The 14,575-nt window shown below is 41.5% G+C and overlaps 1 protein-coding gene across 1 annotated transcript in view; it reads left to right on the top strand.

Moving 5' to 3' along the window:
• The first annotated feature begins 447 nt into the window (after nucleotides 1-447).
• The window catches only part of MRAP2 (melanocortin 2 receptor accessory protein 2), a 102,644-nt gene continuing 88,516 nt past the window's right edge, over nucleotides 448-14,575 (top strand). Inside the window, exon 1 of the mRNA XM_033428510.2 lies at nucleotides 448-603. The gene's annotated coding sequence lies outside the window, so the exon portion shown is untranslated. The remainder of the gene's footprint in view (nucleotides 604-14,575) is intronic.

Below are 14,575 nucleotides of genomic sequence, written 5' to 3'. Positions count from 1 at the left end.
TGTGAACTTCGAGGCTTAAAACAACACACATTTATTCCATGGTTCAGAGGTCTGGGCCCAATAGGGCTCAGCTGGGTCCTCTGCTGAAGACCTCCTAAGGCTGAAATCGGGTTGTCAGCTGGGCTGGACTCTTCTCGGGAGGTGCTGGAGAATGTTTAGCTTCCAGGCTCCTTCAGGTTGTTCGTAGAATTCAGTTCCTTGAGGGTGGAGTTCCCCATTTCCTTGCTAGCAGTCAGCTGGGGGCCAGTCTTTGCTTGTATAGCTGCCCATGTCCCTTCTCATGCTATCTGTGTGGCTCGCCCCAGCACTGGTAGGTCCAGCGCGTCTCATGCTTTAGATCTCTCTGCATTTCCCTTCTGCTACAGTCTTTCTTCCCCCTGCTGGAGAAAGTTCACTGCTTGTAGGCGCTCATGCAATTAGACGGGGCCCGCCCAGGACTACCTGGATAATCTCCTGATCTTAAAACCTGTAGTGTTACAGCTGCAGAGTCCCTTTTGCCATTTAATGTAGCATATTCAAAGTCTTCAGGCATTAGGGTGTCGACGTCTTTGGGGGACCATTCTGCCTACCACAGTCTGAAGAGGACAGAGAAACTTGTCCAAGGTAAGATAATTGTATTTTGTCTAGAGCTCGCTATGGGCCCTCAATTTTCACCTTAATGTGATGGAGGAGTGAGAGATGCTTTCCACGCCAGAACACTTAACTCCAACATGCTGGCGAAGGCTTGACTCCAGCTTCCTCTGTGGTCTACCTTCTCTGCCACATAAACTTGTCCTAAACTAGTTTGGGGCTGTGTCTGTTGATAGCTGCAGACTCCCACCTTTGGGCAGATGACCCAGTCTCTGTTTGGTCTACGATATTTAGAATGGCGGCTAATTGGTTAAAAAGGAAAAGTGAAACCTCAGCAAGCCCCAGTCTCTTGGTGTCTTTCTGCTTTGGTTTTTTGGGGTTTTTTTGTGTGTTTTTAATTGAAGTATAGTTGATTTACAGTGTTGTGTTAATTTCTGCTGTCCAGCAGAGTGATTCAGTTATATATACATTCCTTTTCATATTCTTTTCCATTATGGTTTATCCCAGGATATTGAATATAGTTCCCTGTGCTCTACAGTTGTTTATCCTTCCCTCCCACACCCTCCCTCCCCCTTGGCAATCCCAAGTCTGTTCTCTCTGTCTGCCAGAATGCCAGAGTCACCTATCTGAAATACAAAAAACATGTTTTCTCTCCTGGTTAAAGTTCTCTTCTGCTGCCGGGTCCGCACTCATGGAATGGAGGCTCCATCCTGGGGGGCAGCACACTGAGCTCGGGGCCCTGGTAATGCGGCACGGGTTCCACACCCGGAGAGCAAGCCGAGGGGACTTCAGGCCACTGCCCCCGGCCCTCCAGCAAGTGCTCAGCTCTTAGGAAGGGTGTCACCCCGAGAGAAGCTTCTATTGTCTGCAGAACATTCATGCCCAGGTCTTTCTGTAGACGTATTTTTTCATTTCTCTTGGATAGATACCTGCAAATGAAATTGCTGAGTCATGTGGTAACTGTACATTTAACTTTTTTTTAAACCCTATTTTATTCTGTGTATATTTCTAGATCTAATGCTGAGACATATACTAGTTAGATAATCATGCTTTTGAATGTACAGTTTCAAACTTTTAAGAAAATAGCAGGTTGTTTTTTTTTGCCAAATTGGTTGTACCATTTTACACTCCTACCAGCAAGCACTGTATCAGAATTTCAACCTTCCACATCGTCAACAACCTTGAATTATTAATCTTCTAAAAGTTAGTGTGTAGTGGTATCTTATTGTGATTTTAATTTGCATTTGTCTGATGTCTGTTGACGTTGAACTTGTTATCATATGCTTATTGGCCACTGGTATATTGTCTTTTGTAGGGTTTTAATCTTTTGCCTTTTTTTTTTTTAATGCCGGTTCATTGGTTTGTTTATTTATTTATTTTTGACTGTGTTGGGTCTTTGTTTCTGTGTGAGGGCTTTCTCCAGTTGGGGCAAGCGGGTGCCACTCTTCATCGCGGTGCGCGGGCCTCTCGCTATCGTGGCCTCTCCTGTTGCGGAGCACAGGCTCCAGACGCGCAGGCTCAGTAGTTGTGGCTCACGGGCTTAGTTGCTCCGCGGCATGTGAGATCTTCCCAGACCAGGGCTCAAACCCGTGTCCCTTGCATCGGCAGGCAGATTCTCAACCACTGCGCCACCAGGGAAGCCCTTGCCCATTTTTAATTGGATTGTTTTTCTTATTGTTATTAAATTGGAAGCATTCTTTATACATCTAGATACAAGTCCTTTTTCAGATGTTTCACGAATATTTTCTTCCATTGTGTGACAGCAAATCATATGGAGTGCTTAGGGCAAGAATAAGCTTGGGTATAAATCAATTTCAATTAAGAGGGTAAACTAAATAACAGCGCAGAAGGCAGCTGTGAAGTTGATAAATGAATGACTAACATTCTAGGAAGAGAACTCTGGTGATAGCGTGGGGAGAACATTCTGGAAGGGACAGGTCTGAGAGGCAGGCAGCTAATGACAAATAGGGCCATGATGAGACATCTTTAATTCTGGTACAATGGCAAACACATTCATTAATGCAAATCATCACTGTAGCCGTGGAGGCAAATACAAACCACACAGGCTTTGTGTAAGCTTGGCTCTTTGGGAGGAACAACCATTTCCACGTTACAGTACATTTTGTCCATATGTCTCTTAGCAACTGGACACTTGGAGGTAGATCTGAAAATGATGCTGGCAACTCTCTTCCTCGAATTTGAAGAGCTTATGTTCTGACTCAGGATTTTCTAATTAGCCATCATCTCAACCAGTGGTGATCAGAATAGTGAGGGAAGTGTTTTTATTGTAGTGTTTGCTGAGGTGGCCTGTGTTGACTTCATTACAATTCTTATTTCCTCTCATTTCGAACATGCTGAGAAACGCAGTTATTTGTGTTTGGTACAAATAACTCTGGCTTGTAAACATGTCTAAGGGAGAAGCTACTGAAATTCTTAGTAAAATACATTCAGGTGTTTGTTATGCTGAGGATTTCTCACTTTCTGAGCAAGTTAATATTTTACTAATATAAGAATTGTCACAAGGCAATTCTCAGGATAGCCACATTCTTGCACAGTTTAGAGAAAAAAATTCACAGGAATCATTATACATCTAGATTTTCCTCATTGCCTTTCACATATTGTCTGGTGTATTTTAATATATATACTTTCATATTTTAAAATCTTGAATTAATTGTTCTAAACCTGCAGTGAGATGAGAGTTCTGTGCAGTAAACCATTAGAAGAAGGGGCATTCTCCCTCACCCAGTTAGGAAGTGGCAAAGGCAACCAAATACAGGGTTCCCGGTACTTACTGGGGTTTCAGGAAAAGCACAATGCTGGTCAGATTAGAAAGTAAAACGGGAAGATACCACCTGCTCACTCAGTAATGAAGCCGTGGAGCTCAGCCCCTTTGTGCTGGACCAGCTGTGGAAAAACTGCTGTTTCCCTGGCACCCCACCATCCCGGCTTGGGCACAGAGGAAGGCCTTACCTGTGTGTACTGCACAGATGTTCTGTGAGATGGAGGACCATGTTCTTGTGGGAGCTGTTTTCGCCCCTAAACATTCTCCATTTTGTCCTCTTGGTCATGAAATCTTAAACAATAATAGCTAATATTTATATAGTTGACAAACCAATTCCAACAGTGCTGCAGGGGTTGCTGGTAAAACGTTTAACAACCAGCTCTTAGAAAAATAAATACATAAAGCCCTGATTTGTAGAATTTGTCCATTTTTGTGGTTTAAGTCCTTTTGCTGCTGTTACCGACCAGGATTCTCAGCCTCCTTAATCAGTAGAAATTGATAAGAGGCCAGACAAGAAATTCAGGCAAAGTTTTACTGGGGTTCCTGCTGCAGCAGCAGGGAGCGAGAACAAGCCACAGTTTCGCTGGCTTGAGCCCCGAGGCAGGGGCTGAGCTGCTTCCTTCTATGGGGCGAGGGTAGGGCTGTGTCCAGGGGTCTGGCCGGAGGAGTGGCTTAGATGCTTTACCCGCTTCTTTGGTGGTGCTGTGTGCAGGGGGCCTGCGCAGTGTCCTGCTATTGTTCCTGGCTCTTCAGAAGTGGCAGTTGATTTTTTTTTTTTTGGTCTTTTTGTATCTTGTTGTCCATAATGTGCCTCAACCGCACATGCACACAGTTGTTTTTAGTCCCTTAGAGTTTCTGTGTATTTTGTTGCTTGGGGAGATGTTTGCCCAGCTGCAAGCACTGCAGCAAAGGGTCCCAGGTCCCAGCCTGTCTCACTATGGCCAATGTCAACGTGAGGTGACTGAATGTGGAGTTGGGAAGGGATGGGCACTGTTGGCTCTGTCCCGTGGGTAACCATCTAGGTTACGGGGCAGGCAGGGTGCAAGAACTTCCGACGTGCTTTCACTTAGCACCCTCAGACCAACTCAACGGGGAAGGTATTAAATACTCTGTTTTCTGGATGAGGCTTAAAGAAGCTAAGTGAGGGGTCAGAAAGTGGTAGAACCGGGACTGGAATGCAGTTGGTTTGATTAACTTGCCCAAAGTCACACGCTGGTGGGAGCTGTCGCATGGCCTCAGAACCAGGGGTGCCAATAGGGCGTGTTCGCTTCTCCCCAGAGAGCTCTCTGGATTTTGTTTTCTATTCCGTGACATTAGAAAGCTCCACGTTATGGTCAGGTCTAGACATTGCCAGAAGCACCCTTATTTCATCTACCCTGGTTTAAAAATTACTCCGAGGTAAGACAGAAAAACAAGGGCTGACCTGGGTGGGGCAGAAGAGTGAGTGTGGAAACGGCCCTATCCCCGATTCGCTAGGTGGCTTTGGGAAATCGACTTCGTCTCTTGGTGCTCTGTTTTTCTCATACATACAGTGGGGATGATAGGTGCCTGAAGCAGAGGACGTACTGAATACATATTAGCCACTAATACTATCTCCAAATGTTCTGGGTTTTTATATACTTGATGGAACGAAGGAGCTTAGTTTTTTGGAGGAAAGATCACAAGTTCTTTGTAAGTCCAAAAACATAGGGAGTAATTAATGGGCAATTTACCAACCATTTCTATTTCTCACACCAGCTTTGTGTTATGAATTCTTATAAACACATTTCAGAGTTTTGACCAATATGAGGACTGATATATATAGGTGAGTAATAAAGTAATTTGATGCCAGTCCTTCCATATCTTTTTAATAAAAATCAAATATTTCAGACATATAAAAAGGTGGAGAGAAACTGTCAGGAACAGGCAAGTATTGCCCACCTAACCTGAGGAGCAAAGCACTTATATATTGATGAAGCCTCCTAGGGACCCTTCCATGATGCCATTTTCCTCGAGATCACTCCCAGGGTTACCATTATCCTGCATTTTGTGTTTACCTTTCTCTTGCATGTTTCTTATACTTTATCCTCTGTATGTGGTCCTAAGCAATAACCTCATGCAAAATACAGAATTGTCTTTTATGTTTTTAAACTTTATATGAATGATATTGTATATGGTCTTCTGCTCCTTGCTTTGTTTTAATGGCATTGTTTGAGGGATAAATCCATGTTAAACATGTGGCACTAGTTCCTTCATTTTAACTGTGGTTTAGTATTCCATTATTATATGAATATATAACATTAGAAAATTAATTATCCTATTGATGGACATTGAAATTATTTCCACTTTCTAAACCATCCCCAAATGGTTAATATTCTTGTACATGTTACCTTGTACATACATGTGAGAATTTTCTCTGGAATTTTTATCTAGGAGTAGAATTTTTAGGTCACAGATGTGTGTACCTTCCATTTTACTAGAGAAAAAAACCTCTATTTTCAAACTTGTTGTGTCAGTTTCCTCGTTCACTACCAGTGTATTAGATTTCTCATACAGTCATATCCTTAAAATGCTTTTTATTGTTTGACTTTAGAAATATTCCAGATCTGATGGATACGGAGTGGTCTCAGTGCATCCCCTGATGTGTTGGGCACTTATAAGTTTTCTCTCAGATCTTTCCTTTCTCCTATCCTGGAGGGAGCCCGTCTCTAAAAGGACAGTTCCCAGCGTCCCTTGCCTGCTGGCTTCCATTTTCATTCAGCTAATGTGAAGCACTGGTGGAAGGTTAAACGGGAGAAGCCAAGGTCTTTTTCCCCATCCACTCTGCCCCCAATGGGGTCTCCATGGCCCCAGCTCACCTTGGCCAGCTCCTGCCATGGCTCAGCTGGATGGCCCCTTCTCCACTCAGGGCCTGCTGGGCAGCCCCAGGTCCTGGATTCCGAAAACACCATGTCTTCTCTTTCCTTCCCAGCCTAGGGGTTCCTGCAGTTATATCTCTTGGTTGCCTCGACTTTTGGGTTTCCAAAGTCTCTGAATTAAATTTCCTCTGAATTGAAAGACTGGGTGTGAATGTTGTTTTCCAGTCTGAACCCAGCTGATACATCTAACCCAAGTGAGAATTTTTTTTAACACGTTTATTGGAGTATAATTGCTTTACAATGGTGTTGAGCTTTTCTTTTTCTTTCTTCTTCCCTCCATTCCTCTTTCCCTCTCTTCCTTTTTCTTCTGCCATTTAGATCATCTCTGCTGTAAATTATTTGCACGTGTCTTTGTGTATTTTTCTATAGGTTTTTTTTCTTATTGATTTATAAGAATTCCTATAAAATTCTGAATGTATATGAGTTGCAAATGTTGTATCCTGGGCTGTGGCTTGTTTTTTCACTTTTTAAGTGATGAATTTTAATGCTCAGGAATGTCTATTCTAAATGTAATCAGATGTATCAAGTTTCCCTTTGTGGCTTGCGATTTTCATAACATTTAAGAATCCTTTCCTACCCAGGAGTTAAAAAGACATACTACTGTTTTTTGTTTTGCACTTTTCTAACTTTTGCTTTTCACATTTCGCATTCACATCTTTGTTCTTCATGTGTCAGGTATTTAGTTCACCTGAAATTAATGTTCATATATGGTGTGGTGTACAGGTCTGATTATTTATTTCTTTCACATGGGTAACCAGTTATCCTAGAATCAGCAGCGTGCTGCAGCTACCTCGTACCAGCTCATGAAGGTTCATTATTAATTCTCAGGCATCGCGTTAGCTGGTTGTTAAACACATTGCTAGCTCATATGGGCCACAGCAGGAATTTTTATACCACAGTTATGGGCAAACGCTACAAATCAACTCCCTCTCTAACCCCTGGGGAACCATACTAGCATGCCCACTGCGCAGAACTCTCTATCAAGAACCTTGTTGCACAGTGCAGTTTTTCAAATTGAAGGTTACGACTCTGTAGCGCTTATGGAATCAACTGTATGGGTTGCAACAATTGTGTATGTGTGTGTGTTTTAAATAAAACAGGGCTGAATAGAAAAATACCAGAATGCATTGCACATAGTAATTGTAACTATTTTCCTTGACTCTTCTGTTTTCGTTTTATGTATATATTTACCTACATGACTGTATGGTTTGGGTTGCAGTGTTAAATGCATTTCTCACTGTGGGTAATTGGTAAAACAAAATGTGAAAAACACTGGACTATTCTGTCCTTTCCTTTCTGATTTCCAAAGCCACTTCTGTCCTGTGTCAGGTTTTTGTCTATGAATATGCCAATGCCTGAGTTTCCCATCTGTTCGTAGGTTTCTTTGGCCCTTCCCTGTACCAGGTTGCTTCATTCTTCAAGCTTTAGGGAGATCTTCATAGCTGCCAGGATGAGGGTCTTCACCCACCTTGAAGTTCTTCAGAATTGTCATGTCTGTTCTTGGTTCTTTGCTCTTCTACATAAATTTTAAGACAAAGTTGTCAAAGTCCATGAACAATACTGTTGGGATTATAACTGAAGCTTTATAGCTTATTTGGGGGAGATTAACAACCTTATCATATTCACTCTTATCCTTGAAGGGGATATATCTCCACTGACATAGAACTTCTTTAATGTCTTTCAATAAATGTTTATAATTTCCTTCATAAAGATATGCACATTTTCATTAGATTTACTTCTAGTACCTTACATTTTGTTGCTATCATATACAATATGCTTTAAAATTGTATGCATATGTTATTTTTGTGTGTAGGAATGCAATCTATTTATATATATTTGTCTTATTCTGACCTCAATTTGTAATTCTAATAATTGGTCTGTTTTTCTCTTGAGTTTTCTTAAGTTTGATTTAGATAATGAACACTATCTGTGAATGATTGTTTTATTTCTTCCTTTAAAATAATTTTTAAATTATTTAAAACTAATATTTCACCATTAAATAGGATATTTGCTATAGTTTTACAAATTTTACCAGGTTAAGGAAGTGCCTTTTTATTCCTAGTTTGCACAGCACTTTTGTTTTGTTGTTTTTTTTAATTTACTGAATTATAGTTGATTTACAATGTTGTGTTAATTTCTGCTGTACAGCAAAGTGATTCAGTTATATATATATGTGTGTGTATATATATATATATATATATATATATATATACACACACTCTTTTTCATATTCTTTTCCATTGTGGTTTATCACAGGATATTGAATATAGTTCCCTGTGCTCTACGGTAGGACCTTGTTGTTTATCCATTCTCTATATAATAGTTTGCATCTGCTAACCCCAACCTCCCAATCCATTTCTCCCCCACCCACCCTCCTCCTTGGCAACCGCAAGTCTGTTCTCTATGTCTGTGAGTCTGCTTCTGTTTCATAGATAAGTTCATTTGTGTCATATTTTAGATTCCACATATCAGTGATAGCATATGGTATTTGTCTTCCTTTTTTTGACTTACTTCACTTAATATGATAATCTCTAGTTGCATCCATGTTGCTGCAAATGGCATTTCATTCTTTTTTGTGGCTGAGTAGTATTTCATTGTGTGTGTGTGTGTGTGTATATATATATATATATATATATATATATATACACCACATCTTCTTTATCCATTCATCTGTTGATGGACACAGGTTGTTTCCATGTCTTGGCTATTGTAAACTGTGCTGCAGTGAACACTGGGGTCTGTATATCTTTTCGAATTACAGTTTTCTCCAAATATATGTGCATGGCATTTGTTTTTAATTTTTTTTAATTGAAGTATAGTTTCCGTACAATATTATATAAGTTACAGGTGTACGATATGGTGATTCACAACTTTTAAAGGTTATACTCCATTCATAGTTATTATACAATATTGGCTATATTCCCTGTGTTGTATGATATATCCTTGTAACTTATTTTATACCTAATAGTTTGTACCTTTTAATCCTCTACTTCTCTCTTGCCCCTCCCCGCTTCCCTCTCCCCACTGGTAACCACTAGTTTGTTCTCTATATCTGTGAATTTGTGTTTTTAATTTTTAATGGTGTTAATTTTATCAAATGTTTTTCTTATTCTATTTTCTATATTAAGTACAATCTTTTGTTGTGTTAAAATTTTTATTAAGTTGAGGAAATTTCCTTCTAATTTTGCAAACAAATATGCTATGTTTTTAAAATCATAAATTAAAAAAAAGTTTTTCTCCATCTACTGAGATGATTTTGTTTTTCTCTTTTATTCAGCTAATGTGATAATAGATAAAATATAGATTTAAAAAACAATAGGTTTTTCTAAACTTAACTCATATTCTTGGGATAAAACCAGTTACCCATTTGAGTCATAATTTTTGTTGTTTTCTAATTACTGAATCTTCTTTGCTAATATTTTATTAAGGAGGATTTTATCAGGATTTTATCAGTGTTTGTGAGTGAGATTAGTGTTGTTATTTTCATTCTTTAAATCATTCTAACCTTGGAGTAATACTGGTCATGTAATATGTGTTTTGGGGTGGACAATTCTTCCTCTTTTTCTATTTTATGGTAAAATTCCTACATGACAGGGATCTGTTCCTTCAATTGTTGGTAGATCTCATTTGTAAAACTGTTTCATCACTTTTCCCCTGATCCCATGGGCAGATTTTTATATTCTTGATCGTCTTTAATATTTTAAAGTCTATTTGGAGTTGTCTTAGTCAGTTTGAGTTGCTGTAACAAAATGCCACAGACTGGGTAGCTTATAAACAACAGAGGGCTTTACAGAGGACAGAACAGAGGACACGGCACTTTCTTTCCGTGTCCTCACATGGTGCCAGGGGCTAGAGATCTTGCTTTCATAGGGCACTAATGTAATTCATGAGGGCTCCACTCCCATGGCTTAAGCATCCCCCAAAGTCCCCACCTACTAGTACCATCACCTTTAAGGGTTAGGATTTCAATATATGAGTTTGAGGGGACGTAAACATTTAGACTACAGCAGGGAGTCTGTGCTTTTTTTCCCCTTTGAGTCAGTTTGCTAACATATTCATCTAGAAAATGGTTTGTTTTATCTAACTTTTCTAATTCACTGGGAAAAAATTGTTCATAGTATTTTCTTGTTTTGGGTATTGAATATTCATTTGTAGTTAAAGGCAGTCTCTTCATTCCTGTTATTAGCTAGTTATCTCTCTCACCAATCTTTTCAAAGCTTTAGCTATTTTATTAGTGTTTTTAAATAATGAATTTCTGGTTTTGTCCATCCTCCCAAATGTATTTTTGTTGTCAGTCTCATTGCTTTGCTCTTCCTTTCTTCATCTATTAACTGTGGCTGCTTTACCATGACTCCTTTTCTTCCTGGGACTAGGCAGTGGAGCTTAATTGGAGGAAGAAGAAAATGTACTATTCTTGAAATGAAATTAAGCCGAGAAAAACTGAGACTGGCATTTCTTCTGAGAAGTGCTAGACTCAAGCTGTTCTTTACAGGAAAAGTTTTGAAACCCTTCTTCTGAGCTATTTGGAAAGCCCTAGAAGGTATGTTCTAGGGGAACATTTTCAGAGAATGTTAGTGCTCTTTTTATTGCATAACAAATTTCTATGCAATCTTAGAGGCAAACTGAAAAGGATCACTATTTTCTTTCTTGTTGTGATTCATTGCAAAGCTCATAAATGATACGTTACAGCATGATAGGAAAGGGAGGGGAATATAAGAAAGCGATGACTATCTATATAATTTATTTCTAAGTCAGAGTTCCCAGGCTAAGCTCTGGCATTTTGCCTTGCTGATGCATGCCTACCCACACGGAACCAAGGCCCACACAAACGGCAGGAGTTTCCCTATACTCCCAGCATCTGCAAGCACCCAAGTGATACGCAATTGTTAGGAAGTTTGTTCGTCTAGATCATTATTGTCACCCACCCATCTTGTCCCTTTGTTAACTCAGAATTTCTTATATCCTCTGAGCCCACTTTGGGCGGACACTTCCATCTCTCAATATAACAGAATTTTTTTTTTAATCCAGATGCTCCTAATTTATTGGGTACAAATAAGTAAACAAACAACTGTGGTGCATTACAATAAATGCTGCATTAGAAATGTGCAAAGGGTACCACGAGAGCTAGAGACAGAATCCTTCCCTAGTCTTAAGGAATCATAACAGGTTTCCTGGAGGAAGGCTGGTGGAATCCCTTTCAGAATGGGCATGGAGGGGTAAGAGCAGTTAAGGCCAGAGGGATGAAGGGATTGGTGGACCGTATAAAGGCAGTGAGGCCAGGCCACAGAGGAGCCAGTGTCGCATCTTCTGAAACGCTCCAGGAATAAGAAAGGAGGGAGGAGTGGAGGACGGAGTGGTGGAGCATCCCTTTCTTATTGGATCGGCGGTGGTGCTGTCCAGCACAGAAGATGGGTACCAACTCTCTGGTTTCACCTAAAGGAGGACGGTGCCACTCACTCAACTAGAGCCCCTCCAAGGCTGAGCTATGGGCTCCCGTCTCACCTGGCTGGTCTGCCACCTGCATGTGCCCTCAGATGACTAGACCCTGCCACTTGCTGACCTTTTCTCCTACCTTGTCATTTCTAGAAGAGAGTATCAGCTAAGCCAGGGTGGTCAGGAATCGGGGCCCAGCTTGATCTAGTCAATAAAAGCCATGCCTTAAGACATGGAAGCTGGATGAAGACCATGCTGGTTGACCAGCAGGCTGACCCCACCATGTGGGAAGGGGCAGCAAATAGAGGACCTAAACATTCTTAGAGAATGTTCTATTTCAAAAACAACTTCAAAGTTATTGCCATAAGAAACATGAGAAAATTGTGTTCGAATTTCTTACACTTACATCAGTTGACATAAAGATCTTAATCTTTATATCCGGCTCTTGGGTCTACATGGAAGAATGTCAGATAAGACTGTAGGGGCCATCAAGTTGTTAGGGGTGGAATGCGCATAACTGACACGATCTTGGGCCCTTACTGTTTCGCCTGTCCTTCTGCTGACCCTACCCAGGACTATACTGTGCAGTAAATCACTTCTCTGTCATCAAGGGCTTTGTAATTAATAGGTATTATTTAATAGTCATTAGGACCAGGTAACCTGTATGCTGAGTTAGTCCCCAAACAATGATGAAAAGCTTTGGTGACTATTCCCAGTGCCCATGAAACTAGTTACCCATTCATGAATCTTGACTTAAGAATGTACTTCCTGTTTCTAAGCACCTACCCCCGCCCCCCCATACCCTAGGTTAACTATAAAATTGTCCCAATGGCCCCTTGGCGGTGCAGAATGCAGCTGCAAATGCCACATTCTTCCAGATCATTTTCTTCCCCCCCACCTCCCAACCCAATCCCACCCTCTGAGTAAGTTACCCTATAATAAACTGATTCATTGATTATAGGGAGCTGCCCCTCTCGCTCTTCTGTCTTAAGAGGTCTTCTCAATTCAGTGAGCATTTTTCCTTCCCTCTGTCCTCCCACATGACCCCACATGAAAGGGTGGTAAATTGGGCTAAGTCCCTGATCCAAAGTGTTTCCGGGGCAGAGGGGCTGTGATGACCCCCAATCAAGGGAATAACTGAGATCTGTAGCAAATGTTGCAGAGCATTTTCATGAGCTGCATCTCATCTATTTCTCACCAAACCCTGTGCCCTGCGCATTGCACTGTATCAATAATGCTCACTCTGCAGATGGGGAAGAGGTGCTGGGGGAAGTTACATAACTAACCAAGCTGGTGAGTGGAACATTCAGGACTCACACCCAGGTCTTTAGACTCAGCCCACGCTCCTCTCCTTAACCACAGCTGCAGCCTTGGGTAACTCTTGGTTAGTTATGAGAGGATGGACGTGGGCAGGAGTCTAGTCCTTTAAGGTCTGGTGGACTGAGTGGGTCTCAGTCCTGGGGAAGCACAGTGGGAGTCTGAAGTGAGAGCAGGGTCAGCGATTAGAGGAATTGATCTCGTACGCCTTACACTCCTTCCTCCAAGACCATGGTCGGGGCAGCTGGAGTGTACAGGTGGGGCTGAAGTGGCCTCAGAGGGCAGTGTTCCGGAGGAGGGAGGGGCCAGGTAGTTACAGCAGGACTTTGCTTTTTTCACCTCAAAGTAAAGATTATTCTCATGCTGCTCGGTAACCTTGAGAACATTGTTCTACTCCCTTATCTCTCAGACTCCGAAATTATTTGGGTCTCTGAACGCCTGTTCTGTGAGGATGTCAAGGTCATCCTTGTCCTCAGGATGCTTACATTCCAAAGGGTTATAGTGAATTTGAAAGGTCTCTGTAGAAGGCAGAACATTAAAAATAAAAGTTTTAAAGTACCTATTCTGGGGGACCTCCCTTGTGGTCCAGTGGTTAAGGCTCCACGCTTCCACTGCAGGGGGCGTGGTTCCATCCCTGGTCGGGGAACTAAACTCCCATATGCCACATGGCCAAAAAAAAAAAGAAAGAAAAAACAGGACCTATATTTTGAAAACATAGAAGAGGGAGATTTTTTCAATTGAGCAACAAATAAGATTTTTGAATGGATTTGGTCTTTGAGCTGACCTTTCTCAGGCAGTAGGATTTTGATGGGCAGGGCTGGGGGCAGCCTAGGGAGCAAGTACCAGAGCCTGGAAGAGCCAGGGGTACAGGTTGGCTGCCTGCATGGGGGTGAGTGATGGCGGGTGATGTGTGTGGCCAGGTCATAGGTTTTATGTGTCAGAATAAGGAGTTTGTATGTAACTATAGTGGTAGTGGAGACCCTCTGAACATTTTCCCCCAGGGAAATGGCACAGTGAGAGGATAATGAAGAATTAGTGATACTCTTCCAGAGAGGAACCAGTGATTCAGGGCATAAGGAAGGTAATCAATGCATTAAAAAAAATCAAGTTTGCTAGAGTATGATGCCCAGCTGTTTGATCAAACAGTGATGCAGATGTTGCTGTGAAGGTATTTCTAAGACGTGACTAATCAGTAGACTGTAAGCAATGCAGATGACCTTCCATAATGTGCATGGGCCTCATCCAGTCAGTTCAAGGCCTTAAGAGTAAAGACTGAGGTTTCCTGAGGAAGGAACTCTGCCTCAAGACATAAAAACCCTGCTGAGTGTCCAGCCTGCCAACTGCCCTGTCCTGCAGCTTTTGGACTCAAGTCACGGCATCAACTCTCACCTGACTTTCTAGCCACTGATTTTGGACTTAGAAGTCCCCAACAGTCACGTGAGCGAGTTCCTTAAAATAAATGTTGGCAAAGACAGTGTCACGTGCACAGTATTTTCACCCCAATCTGGCGGAATAAGAATGGGCCTTGGGCCTTAGAGATAAAGAACCCATAGAGCCTGTGCAGGTTATCACCTAG

Source organism: Orcinus orca, chromosome 12, assembly GCF_937001465.1.
Source record: "Orcinus orca chromosome 12, mOrcOrc1.1, whole genome shotgun sequence".
Taxonomy (NCBI): domain Eukaryota; kingdom Metazoa; phylum Chordata; class Mammalia; order Artiodactyla; family Delphinidae; genus Orcinus; species Orcinus orca.
Note: the sequence above shows the minus strand (reverse complement) of the source record. Positions and strands in the feature narration are given on the sequence as shown.